The sequence below is a fragment of the Chiroxiphia lanceolata genome, chromosome 1 (assembly GCF_009829145.1).
Source record: "Chiroxiphia lanceolata isolate bChiLan1 chromosome 1, bChiLan1.pri, whole genome shotgun sequence".
Lineage (NCBI taxonomy): Eukaryota > Metazoa > Chordata > Aves > Passeriformes > Pipridae > Chiroxiphia > Chiroxiphia lanceolata.
Window position 1 is genome coordinate 4,661,401 of NC_045637.1, and position 11,366 is coordinate 4,672,766.

Consider the following 11,366-nt stretch of genomic DNA (forward strand, 5'->3'; position numbering starts at 1 on the left):
ATTATGTACTTCCAATTTCCACTTTCGTTCACACCAGTGGCTCTAAGAATATTTGAAAGCTTCTAAGGTGAGGATTTGCATAAATAGGATTTGCCACGGCTCTTGGAAAAATGGGAAGAGTTAAGTGAGATGAGTGCTACAAAACTTGTCTTTTCTTGGCAGGTTTTCTGTAATCCGGCCCATTTCTCCCTCCCTGCTCCTCCACCCCCCAAAATCGAAACTGCTGCCGCCTCCCCAGCTCCCTCACCTCTCCGAGCAGCGGCCACACAGGGACAAAGAGGATTCTGTTTTGAATGAAACATTTTATTCTCGAGGCACGAAAACGCAGGAGCAGGCAGGGAGCCAGGAAGCAAGAAAAGAGAAACATATTCGTTAATTAAAACAAGCACTGGTTGCTTTGAACTAAGAAAATCATGTTACAAAAAAAATGGAGCGATGAGTTCCCGGCCCCTGGAAGAACAGAACATGCTCCAGCCCCAGGAGGGGCAGCGGCACAGGGAGCTGCGTTGCTGCAGGAGCGGGGAGGAGCGCGGGATGCATTCCCCAAACTCACTAATTGGCAGGCGCGGGGCCCCTGCCGCTCCCAGGGAGAATCCATCCGAACACGAACAGCTCTGCGGCTCGTTGGCACAATATCACAGCGATTTCTTCTTCCAGCAAGTCGCATTTAATCTCTGCCCAGACATTTCAAGGCAGAGCTGTCTTATTTCTCCCGTTACGGCAGGACACCTTCCCACGCCATTCCCTGGAGTCAGAGCTTTTGGGAGCGCAGCAGGACGAGGTCCAGAGGTCCAGCCAGTCACAAACCTCCCTCATGTTTCGTCTTCTTTTTCTCCATGAGCCCACGATTGCCTCTGAGAAGCTCAGCAATTTGCCATCCTGAATATTCCACCCCAGCTCCTACAATCTGCCCTCCCCTTCCTGAGGAGGGAGGTTAAAACACCCTGAGGCTGCACATTGTGAGTGGTGGATGAAGCAGTGCTGCCTCCAAGGCTCTCCACATTCCTCTGTGTCCGGGGTGGGAAGGGCCAAGCAGAGAGTTATCTTCTGCTGCCTTTTACCACCTACCCCTGGCCCAGTTTCTTCGCCATTTATCACTTGTTATCGCTATTTATCACTATTATTATAATCTCTATTTATCTATGGTCCAGGGTACACAGCAGGAGTCTTCCTCCCACTCCCCCGGTGCTGTTCTAAAGAGAGAGTGTGCTTTGTAGGGTGGTTCGTGATGGAATCATGGGTGGGAAACCACGAGCCGTGGGTGGGAAAGCTGGAATGGCACCTGTGGCTACAGATTTCTCAAAACAACTGACTTTGGTATGTTTTGTTGCAATTCCCCACCAAGTGGGAACAGCAGTTTTGCAGGCCCCCAGCAGCAATCCCTCTGCTCTCTGTTCCTCTACCTCTGCAAAGTTTTTCCGGGGTTTTTGACAAAGCTTTTTGAACTCAGAGGAAGAAGAGCTGCACTGGCACTGAGGGGGTTGCATTACCCCATCTGGCTCCAAACTGGGGAAAATGCCTGTGGCATTTGTAGGCCCTCCTGTCATTGCCCTCAGAAGCCTCCCAGCTGATCCTGCTGAGAAGAAACCGTGTGTTCTCCTGGGATTATAATGCAGATGATGCTCAGATGGTCACTCCACATCGAGGCCTCTGTAGCAAACTGGAAGAACAGCACAAAAACAGAACTGCTGTAGGATGAAACAGAGAGATTTGATGGAAAATTTCTCCAAAATTTTTTCATACATTTATGTAAGGGCATCCTGCAGGATACACTGTGGGATGTGGGGTCCAACATCCTGCCTTGTCCTGGCACTGCCAGTGTCATGGGGCCTGCTGACCCTTTGAGGGAACCAGCAGGGCCAGTGAACCTACCAGAATAATTTCAGTGGCAAAAATCCACACCAATGCTTCTGGTGTCAGCAACTGGACTAAGAGCTCCAAAAGAGTGGCATTTGAAATGGAAAAAAAAAAAACAAAACCAAAAACAACCAAAAAAACAACCAAACAAAAAAACCCAACAACAAAACAAAACAAAACAAAACAAAAAAAAGTCCTACATTGTGGAATATAAGCTCCTTAACATCATGACCAACACATTCCAGAGGCCAGCAGGTGTGATACTTTCTGTGGGATGAATAGACATGGAAATGGAATTTGGGAAGAGCTACCATGGGGTGCAAGGCAGACAAGTTTGAGGGGCTTGCTAGTTGAGTGACAGTGACTACAAAACCCAGAATGTTTTAACCTTGTACAAATACAGCAGATAAATACAAAGCAAACAGTGCTCCCTGGGAAAAAAAGGGTAAATTATGAGACAAAAACTCAATATGATTTATGTATAACATTGATTTGTATGCCTGGTACTTTTACAGTCATAAATTCAAGACTTTCTGTAAAGTTTCGACAGTGTTTTGTCTTGGGGTTATTTTGGGGCTGTTATAGACAGAAAGTGCCCAACTTGGGTGACATTTGAAGTGGAAGTAAAGGTTTGCTGGTGCAATTCCACCCCAAACACAGCATCACCTTCCAGTGGCCAAAGGGAATCAGCACTGGCCCCAGCGCCTGCGTGACGTGTCAAATGCCAGGATCAGTCTTCATACAGAAATACCACTGTGGCTCAACACTCCCTTGAGCAGCTGAGCAGTATCTAATGCTTCCACTCTCCGTGTCCTTGCTAGAGCCAGCAGCAGGAGAAGCTTTAAGAGATGAAGATAAATTCCAAGATCAGGAGTTTTCAAGGAGAAGAGTTAAGCAGCAGAATTCAACCCGGGATTGGTGCAAATGTGGCGTGTCTGCGCAGCCCTGGGCACCCTGCATTGTCCCCAGTCGTGCAATTCTTTGAAAACAAGCAACTTTTTGCAATTATTTGCTGGCATTCCATGAAAAGCAATGCCCCCTTCAATTCTTCCTTTCTGGGCTTTTTATTGAAACCAGGCAGTCAAAAAAATTCCAGTTCTATTGGAAAAAGGACACGAGGATGGTTTTTGCCTGTGTGGCAATTTTCTTCTTCTTGCTCCCGGCGACAGCCTATTCTTCTGCAGGACTTGAACAATAAAGGTCTCAAACAAAGGCAGGTCTCACAGCTGGGGAAAGGACGCTTGAGGTCAGGGTTCCTTCCTTAACCCCCAGTGAGGTCAGTGTCATGGGTTGTGCTGGTCCTGCTTTCCTGGGTGAGACTCTGCAGAGCCTGTGGGAGCTGCTTCACCAAGCCCAGGGGGAAAGGAATTACAAGATCTCCTGCAGTATGGGGTTCACAGTGCTCTCAGACCATTGGGATTCAGCCCCTCATGCTGCAGAGAGGCTGCTTCCACCAAGGCCCATGTCAGCCCTGGGCTGAGGGACTCCCTCCACCACTCTAATCTGACTCCTCTGCTTAAAAGTAATTTTTAAGCCACAATTTTAGACTTCCTGACTGTGTGGGGATTTTTTAAACAACATTTTCTAAGCCAAATCCATCAAATTAGGAAAACTCACACATACAGAAATGCACAAATATATATTCTGTATGCAGTTCTGACCACTCAATAACACTTTTTTTCCCCCCCTTTGGACTCCACACACCCTCTTTAACATGGAAAACCCATTTGTCTACCTCACTGGATACTGAGTGGATAAATACATTAACTGCTTTGCAGCACGTTGGCCTGGTTTATTCCTAGTCAGGAACCTCAGCATATCTGCACTTCAGCCAGACTCTGGGAAATCAGTGAACCACGTAAACCACAGCACCGTGGGGAGACTGAAATGAGCTAATGCTCAGCTCATACAAACCACGTGGTTATTGAAACGCAGGAAAAGAAACTGATGACAGAGCCAGGTAAAACTGGCACAATTCAGTGTATTTGTGGAGTTAAAACTCCTATTTTCCATGGCAAGGTGAGACACAAATGGCAGGCTGTCATCGCTCTCTCTATTTTTATTTCCTCCGTCACTCAGTGCCAAAATGCCCTTTTTGTTGGAAATTCTGTCTGGTCCATCCCAAAGGTGGTGCCTGGTGCCTCCTCTTGCTGCTCTGGAGCCTTCCTGCCTCCCTTTCACAGGCATAGACATGAAATAGTAGTGAGCAGAACTCCCAAACCAGCCACCACAACCAGAGACATCTCCTTCTGTTGTGTAACCTGGGAGGGACTTCACACTCTCAGACTGTCATTTCAGTCCCTGGAATCTTCCAGGGTGGGAGTTCAGCAAGAGCCAAAGGCATTTCTCCTTGCAAACAGCATTGCAAGGCACTTCTCTCTGCCTCCCTATTTACAGTAGAGCTCCCATTTTCTTACTATGTTCTTTTTACCCCCTTTTGAACTCATGTGGCAACACACATCTTCCCCAGTGGTGGCTTAGTAATGGGTTTGGCTTTTTGCTTTTGAGTGGTTGGGTTTGTTGAGGTAAAATACCCATTGTTTTCACTTCCCAGTGCATATTCTTTTAGAACCAATTCATAAATATCATCATAGAATGGTTTGGGTTGGAAGGGACCTTCAAGATCATCTTGTTCCAACACACCTGCCATGGGCAAGGACACCTTCCACTATCCCAGGTTGCTCCAAGCCCCATCCAACCTGGCCTTGAACACTTCCAGGGATGGGGCAGCCACAGCTTCTCTGGGCAACCTGTGCCAGGGCCTCACCACCCTCACAGGAAAGAAATTCTCTTTCACACCTAATCTAAATCTCTCCTCTTTCAGTTTAAAACCACTCCCTCTTGCCCTGTCACTCCATGCCCTTGTCCAAAATCCCTCTCCAGCTTTTTCAGGTACTGGAAGGGTCAATAAGGCCTCCCCAGAGCCTTCTCTTCTCCAGGCTGAACAACCTCAACTCTCTCCACAGATACAAAACTTGTCCCTTTAAAACAGCAATGTCAGAGGGTTTGTTTAGGAGCTGAGAGGTGTTTGACTGCTTCATATGATTCAGATGTGCACTGGAGCAGATTCTTGTGGATTCATATGGCATCAGCTTACTCTGAAATCTGGCTGTTGATGACCTACAGGGGAGTTTTGGGCTGAAGGAATAGCCCAACGTTAGGCATCACTTTAGCTGTGGGTGGCTGTGCCATAATTTGTAGATAAAACCCTGGATGCTTTCAGCTTGCACTTAAAGGGCCTCATGTCAGGTAACAGGAGAACAAAACAGTAGAAAAATGAAGGATTTTAAGTCTTTATTGTGAGAAGAATTCTTACCCCCATCTGCAAGTGTACAAGCATGCAGGTAAGTGTTTATGCTATCGAAGTCAAGTGAAAAATCCCTCTGGGATGGGAGGAAAAAAAGATTCCTTTATGCCCATACAGCAAGAAATCTCAATGCTCTTGTCATCAAGAGAGCGGGTCTGGAGCACGATCCTGCAGTTCAGGATGGAGGGATATGGAGATGCTCTGTCTTTGCCCCTGGAAAAGAGGCGGGTTGGGCTCCTGACTTGCAGCACTATTTAATATAAACACCCATATTGTGGCAGCAAAGCCACCTACAAGCACTGGAATAGCTCCATCCCAGCTTGGGACTTCCTCTTCACCCTTTATACTTGTGTACAGCTGGGGGCCAAACTGGAAGCATCCCATTTCCAGTGAATTGCTATCACAAAATTATGTGTATTTTTCTTCTGCTATGTTCCCAATTGGGATGTTTTGGTTTCTTTCCTAGTTCAGAATATTTAACATATTTTAACTTTTGTGACAGAAAGGAGTTTGCTATTGCCATTACATCAAAAATCAAGTCAGCACCTGGTGGGTTTGGCTCGCATTAGTACCTTCTGGTAACTCGACCGTGTGAAGAATGGAATAGAAATACCGAGTCCCCGAACACAAAACCCTCCCTGCCTGCAAGGACAGTTCCCCCAGTGCCTCTTTTTGATGGCCATAACCCCTGAGCAGGTGGCAGCTGAGAGGACAAGCACAGGGCTGCGTTTTTCTGTACAAAACAGAATGGGAAGTGCAGTCACTGATGCTGGTTGGGGGCTGCCTGGTACTCTTCAATTTTTTAATAATCTTCTCAACTGGAGAGCCAGCTTCCCCTTTGATGTGGTGCTGGTTGCATTAGTACTTGCTCAAGGTGAATACCTGATTAGCCACGGGGAGCTGAAAGGGTCTTTCTTCTCCTTTTTATTTCTACTTTCATAATACTTACTACAGACAAAGAGCCCCCATGCCCTTCCCGAGTTAGAAATAAAAAAAAAAAAAAGTGGTATTGGGCCAAAATAAGTGAGTTTGGACATGTTTGGCAGTTCAAATGGATTAAATCTCACAGCCACAGCTGAGCTTTTTCTGTGAGTTATTTCCCCTCTGCACTTCATGGTGTTTTCAGTCTTTTGGGGCTCTTTCCTCTCTCTCAAATCCAGGGCAGCTGCAGAAGGGCTGGGAACAAGGATTTCATTGCCCCTCATCACAGTGGCTCTTCTGCACGAGGACCATGAGGGATTTGTGAGCACAGAAGGTCTTACTGGGGGTCTGATTCCTACACCTGCAGGAACAGAGCTCTGCAGATGGATGAGTTTCAGCAAGGTCAAGGCTCTTCTTCCAGTTTCCTACTGAAATAGACCTGTCAACCCGCTGGGAAACGGTCCTTCTGAAGTGCCAGATAGATCCTAAGTGTCTTTTTATCCCTTCTTTCCCCAGGAAAGCACTGCAATAAGAGACAGATTATCCAGTCTCATATGTGAGTTCAAGAAGAGGGCTGCAGTTTGGGGGGAAAAAGGTAAGAAAGCTTTGGTTACCAGAGAACTCCTGAGAAATAAAGTCATCTGACCACTTGCAAAGACTTCACAGATTTCTGTCTTTGATTTCCTTCATGATTTTGAAGACAGAAGACACAGTAACAAGTACTTGGAGGCTTCTCAGAGATGCTACAAGCTGTTGACTGAATTTCAGGCCAGTTTAGACATCACTCCTGCTCTCTTTCCAGAGCCCATCAATTTGTCATTCTAGATAAGCTCAATTATTGGTGCAAAGGGAAAGAAACTACTTTCTCCTGCTTTGGAATCATAATATAACTGTAACAGCAAGCACTTAAAGAGCTGTTCTGCACTGGAGGTGCCAATATGCTCTGTGAAATACTGTATTGCAGCCAAGGCAATGGACACACGGGAAGGTAGTGACTTGCCTGTTGCAAGAGGAGGATATGGGTCCCCTGAGGGGGATGTAGTGGCATAGCTAAAGTCAGCTTTGCATAAAATCTTCGGCCTTTTCCACAATATTTTGCCATTTCACAGTAATTCTAATTTTGAACTTATTTTTCCCATTCTCCTGCTAGCATGCCAGGACTCCAGGACCCAAAATTCACATCTACTGGCTCGAGCCTGGGGTTGATAGCTCATGAGGCTCCATCCAAAAGCAGAGAGCCTTTGAACACTGTTCCCCAAGTGTATCTTGCAGGGACCAGCCTTTCCCAGCACCCTGCTGAGTCTTCTGCCTGTGACAGACAATGCTGCATTATTCCAGAAAATGGTGTGGAACACCACTTGCATAATCAAATATCACCAGTATCCTTACCAGCATCTTGCAGACTCAGAGGTTTTTTAAAGGCAGGAAGAACCACCAGCTTGATTCTGACAGCATACAGCACAGTCTCCTCCTCTAGCCCTGCTCTCAACCCAGTGACCTGGTGCTTCCCCTACAAAGCCCACAGGCACCACGTCACCCCTTGGTCTTCTTTGGATAAACCCAACAGACAGAGCTCCTACATCTGGCTACGAAATACTTTTGGTAGTCCTGGGGTTGTCTCCAGCTTCTCCCTCCCACCAACACCAGCTCAGCCCAGCCTCCAGCATTTTCTAAACCTGAACACATAATGGGATTGCAGCGCTTCAGCCACCAAAGGCCAAAATTGCCCCCCAGGCTGCCCCCCAGCTTGCCCTGGCAGTGTGGGGACAGCACAGCTTTGCATCCCTCCACTTTAAGGTAGATTTTATTTGCTCAAATCAGTTTATTAAGTCATGTGTCTTGCAGTGAGTGACATTCTCCCTTTTTAGCAGGATGGGATTTTAATGGAAATTGCCCTCTCACATCATTGTGAAATCAAGGTGGTTGGTCAGCTGGTAAAATCCTCTTATAGAAAGCCCAGCTTTCATTCTTTTTATGCTGCTTCAGTCCTGGGAAATTATCCCTTTGGAGCTACCCAATATATTCATTACTGTGCTGGTCCATCCTCTATCCTCTCTCCTGCCTCTATTGAATCCGAGTCCCAGCCATATGCTCCTCAGACACTGTCAGCTTCCAACACACAGACCAATCTGTCAGGATGGAATCTGAAATACTGTTATCTCGTGTTGGGTGTAATATCTCCTGGGCTAGAAAATGATCACACATCATTTGAGAAACTTCAAAGAGATTTATTTCTGGTTATATGAGACTCCCAGCATACATCTTTATGATTGAAGTCTCCCATTACCCGGTATTTCTTTCCATTTATTACGGATAAAAGCTCCAGAAGCAGCTCACCTCTTAATGTGAACCTGTGGTCTGTAATCCCCTTTACAGGCACCACACACTCACCTCTCTCTATACCTCCCAACTTCTATAGTCAGAGCTTTAATATCTCTGTATTTAACAGCTAAACGGGTCACGGTCTCTTTTCCCCTCTGCCTTTTCTCTTGGGCACACACTGCTGTTCACACACACGTTGTACTCAGCAGTTTAAATGCTTCAGTCATACAAATCAGCCTCCCCTCACTCCATTTTGGCAACTGTATCAGATTTCTTTTAGTTAACAAACATTTTCAATTCCTGCCATTGTCAGAAGCATGAAGAATGAAGGAGGAAAGTGTTCATACAGCCACCGGAAATTAAACAATTTGCTTGGGCCTGTGATCTGCCTCGATGGATAAAACAAATCTGCCAGTGGTATTTTGGAAGGTGCTCTTAGGCAAACCACTGCCTCTGCCCTGCTACACCAGGCAGCATGATGGAGGAGTGCTATTAAACATTGTCAGTCAGACATCTGAGGAGTAATAAATAAAATTCATGGAAGAAATAGGATAAAAGCAGAGGGCTGCAGGGGACTCTGCAGCATCTGCAGAAGATGTTCAAAGCCAACCTTGCAGCTCCTGCTCGGAGGAAAGCCCTCTGCCTTTGTTTGGGCCTCGGCAGGAAGGGATGTTTACAGGTTGTGTCTTTTAAAGTACACCAGGACTGAGTCAGAGCGTGTGTTTACATTGGGTTGTTGGGTGTTTTAAATATCAGCACCAAGTCCCAAGAATAAATTACTATGGTAGGAAAATAAGGTAATGTCACTTTGTACTGATGCAACAAATTTTAGTGCTGCAAAGCTAGTGGGTAACAGGGCAAGGCTGTGCCTGGTGATACACCTGGTGCAGTGGTGTTTGCTCACAAAGCTGAGCACTGACAGGTCCATGGGATTTAGAGGAGGAAAGACACACGTGGTGGAACAAAACACCACCTTATTAATGACAGCTTTTTGGTCCAGGTAGATGTAAACAGGCCAGGGAGGAGGTATAGCAGTAATTGCTCCAGGAATAGGAGGCAGCCATTCCTAAAATAACCAAAACTTCCTCAAAGTCTCTGAAAACACTCTTCATAACCACAGCAAGAAGAGGCTGAGACCAGTTCAAACCAGCACTGCACCGTGTACTGGGATTCCTCTCTGTGGTGGGGAGTGGTTCCTCCTTGGCAGAAAAAAACATTGACCAACACAGGAAGAGTTAAAATCTCACTGCAGTTCACAGAATCATGAAACAGGCTGGGTTGGAAGGGACTTTTAAAGTTCATCCAGTTCAGACCCCCTGCAAAGAGCAGGGACATCAACTAGATCAGGTTGCTCAGAGCCCTGTCCAACCTGGCCTTGGACGTTTCTGGGGATGGGGCACCCACAACCTCTATGGGAAACGTGTTCTTGTGCTTCACCTCCTTCTGAGTAAAGAATTTTTTCCTAATATTTAATACCTATCTAATATCTTTATTTTTTTCCAACCAGCTTCTAAGAGCATGGGCTCAACTCCAAAGAAATTGGTCTCGATTTAGTGAAGAGGCTTGGACGTGTGTGAAACCCAAATGAATGGGCAGCAGGACCAGGAAAGAGAGTTGAAGGTGAGATCTTTAAGTAAGGTGTCCCTCCCAGTGTTTTCATGGGGAGGGCCTCTTGTGCTGTTCAAAATTATTTCCTTCTGTTAGGTTTGGTTTATTCTGTATTTTTATACACCGCTGATACGGTGGAGCCCTGCCAAAAATGGATGTTAAAATGCCAAAAGGAGGAGAGGCTCTGCTGAAACCTTTCCGAGTCAGTAGGAGCCAGGAAGCAGGGAAGCCACAGGCACTTCTGTTCATGCACAAGTTCCAGCCCCGAAGTGCAGGCTCTGGAAGCTGGATTTTACCTAATCATCTGCATTAGACCCATAATGATCTGTCACAATTTTAAGCAGGTGCACTTTTACCAAGACTACAAATTGCCCTGAGATATCCACAGCCCAAAATCCTAAGAGAGTCCAAATCCCTCTGTGAGGCACTAACACATTCAGTATGAATTTCACACAGAAGACCTTTTTTTATTTGTTTTTAACATGAATACTGTCCTTGGCATCCTATAAGACATGCTACATTCCCAGGGGCATAAATGGAGGTTTGTTGCAGCTTTGACTGGTCTCTTGTCAGACATACAACATCTAATTCACTGCAGTGTTTCTAGTTGTCCCACTCTAGTTGGATGTACACACTCCCAACCATTCCACTACTCCTTCTAGCTGGGAGGGTTCATATCTTCTTTGATTCCTTCATCTCCTGAAAAGGAAAAGAAAAGGGCACAGTGCTGGAGATTGATCGGTGTGTGGCTCAGCCCCAAAGTTGGGGCAAGGTATCTCGAGGGACCTTTCCATTTGTACAGAGTGGAATAGTGGTGTTTGTCCACAGGGAGCATCCAGTCTCTCTCCCTGGGTGTTTCTCTCATCCCAACCTGCAAATCGCCTGTGAGTGCCTACATCTGGATTTGGTTTATGATTTGCTCTTTTAGTCTGGGGAGAGAAGCAGGTTCAGGAAGGATGTGGTTCATCTCAGCTTAAATTTGGTGTCTGAACCTGCTTGGGTGAACTGCCCCCGGGATGAGTCTCTGCCATCGTCAGTGGAAAGGGTTGTCCAGCTGCTCGGATGGAGCTGTGTTTGTAGGGCCCCACTTTTAGGTTCGGTCTGAGGAAAAATGTGGAGACCTTCTGGCCTCTGATCATCCTTGCTGAGCTGAGAAAGAAAGGCTCTCAGGCACAGCGTGTAAAACAGTTCCCTTCCCACAGCCTTTTCCTCTCTGGTTGGTGAGAAGATGACATTTCCATTCACACAGCATTCAGCACAAGGCACCCCCATTCCCATTTCATCCTTGGGCGCCGCTCTAGGAAAAATAATAAACAGCTGAGTGTGGTGGTGGGGTTTGGGAACGGTTCCA

The 11,366-nt window shown here is 46.4% G+C and overlaps 1 long non-coding RNA gene across 2 annotated transcripts; it reads left to right on the forward strand.

The window, feature by feature from the left end:
- Positions 1–1,188: 1,188 nt before the first annotated feature.
- Positions 1,189–10,013, forward strand: LOC116790924. 2 transcript variants are annotated; one of them, XR_004358541.1, is made up of 3 exons: positions 1,189–1,317; positions 6,602–6,680; positions 9,915–10,013. It is a non-coding gene; the product is annotated as an uncharacterized LOC116790924 (long non-coding RNA). The 2 variants fall into 2 exon arrangements; XR_004358538.1 differs by lacking the exon at positions 1,189–1,317 and adding an exon at positions 2,912–3,876.
- The last annotated feature ends 1,353 nt before the right edge of the window (positions 10,014–11,366 follow it).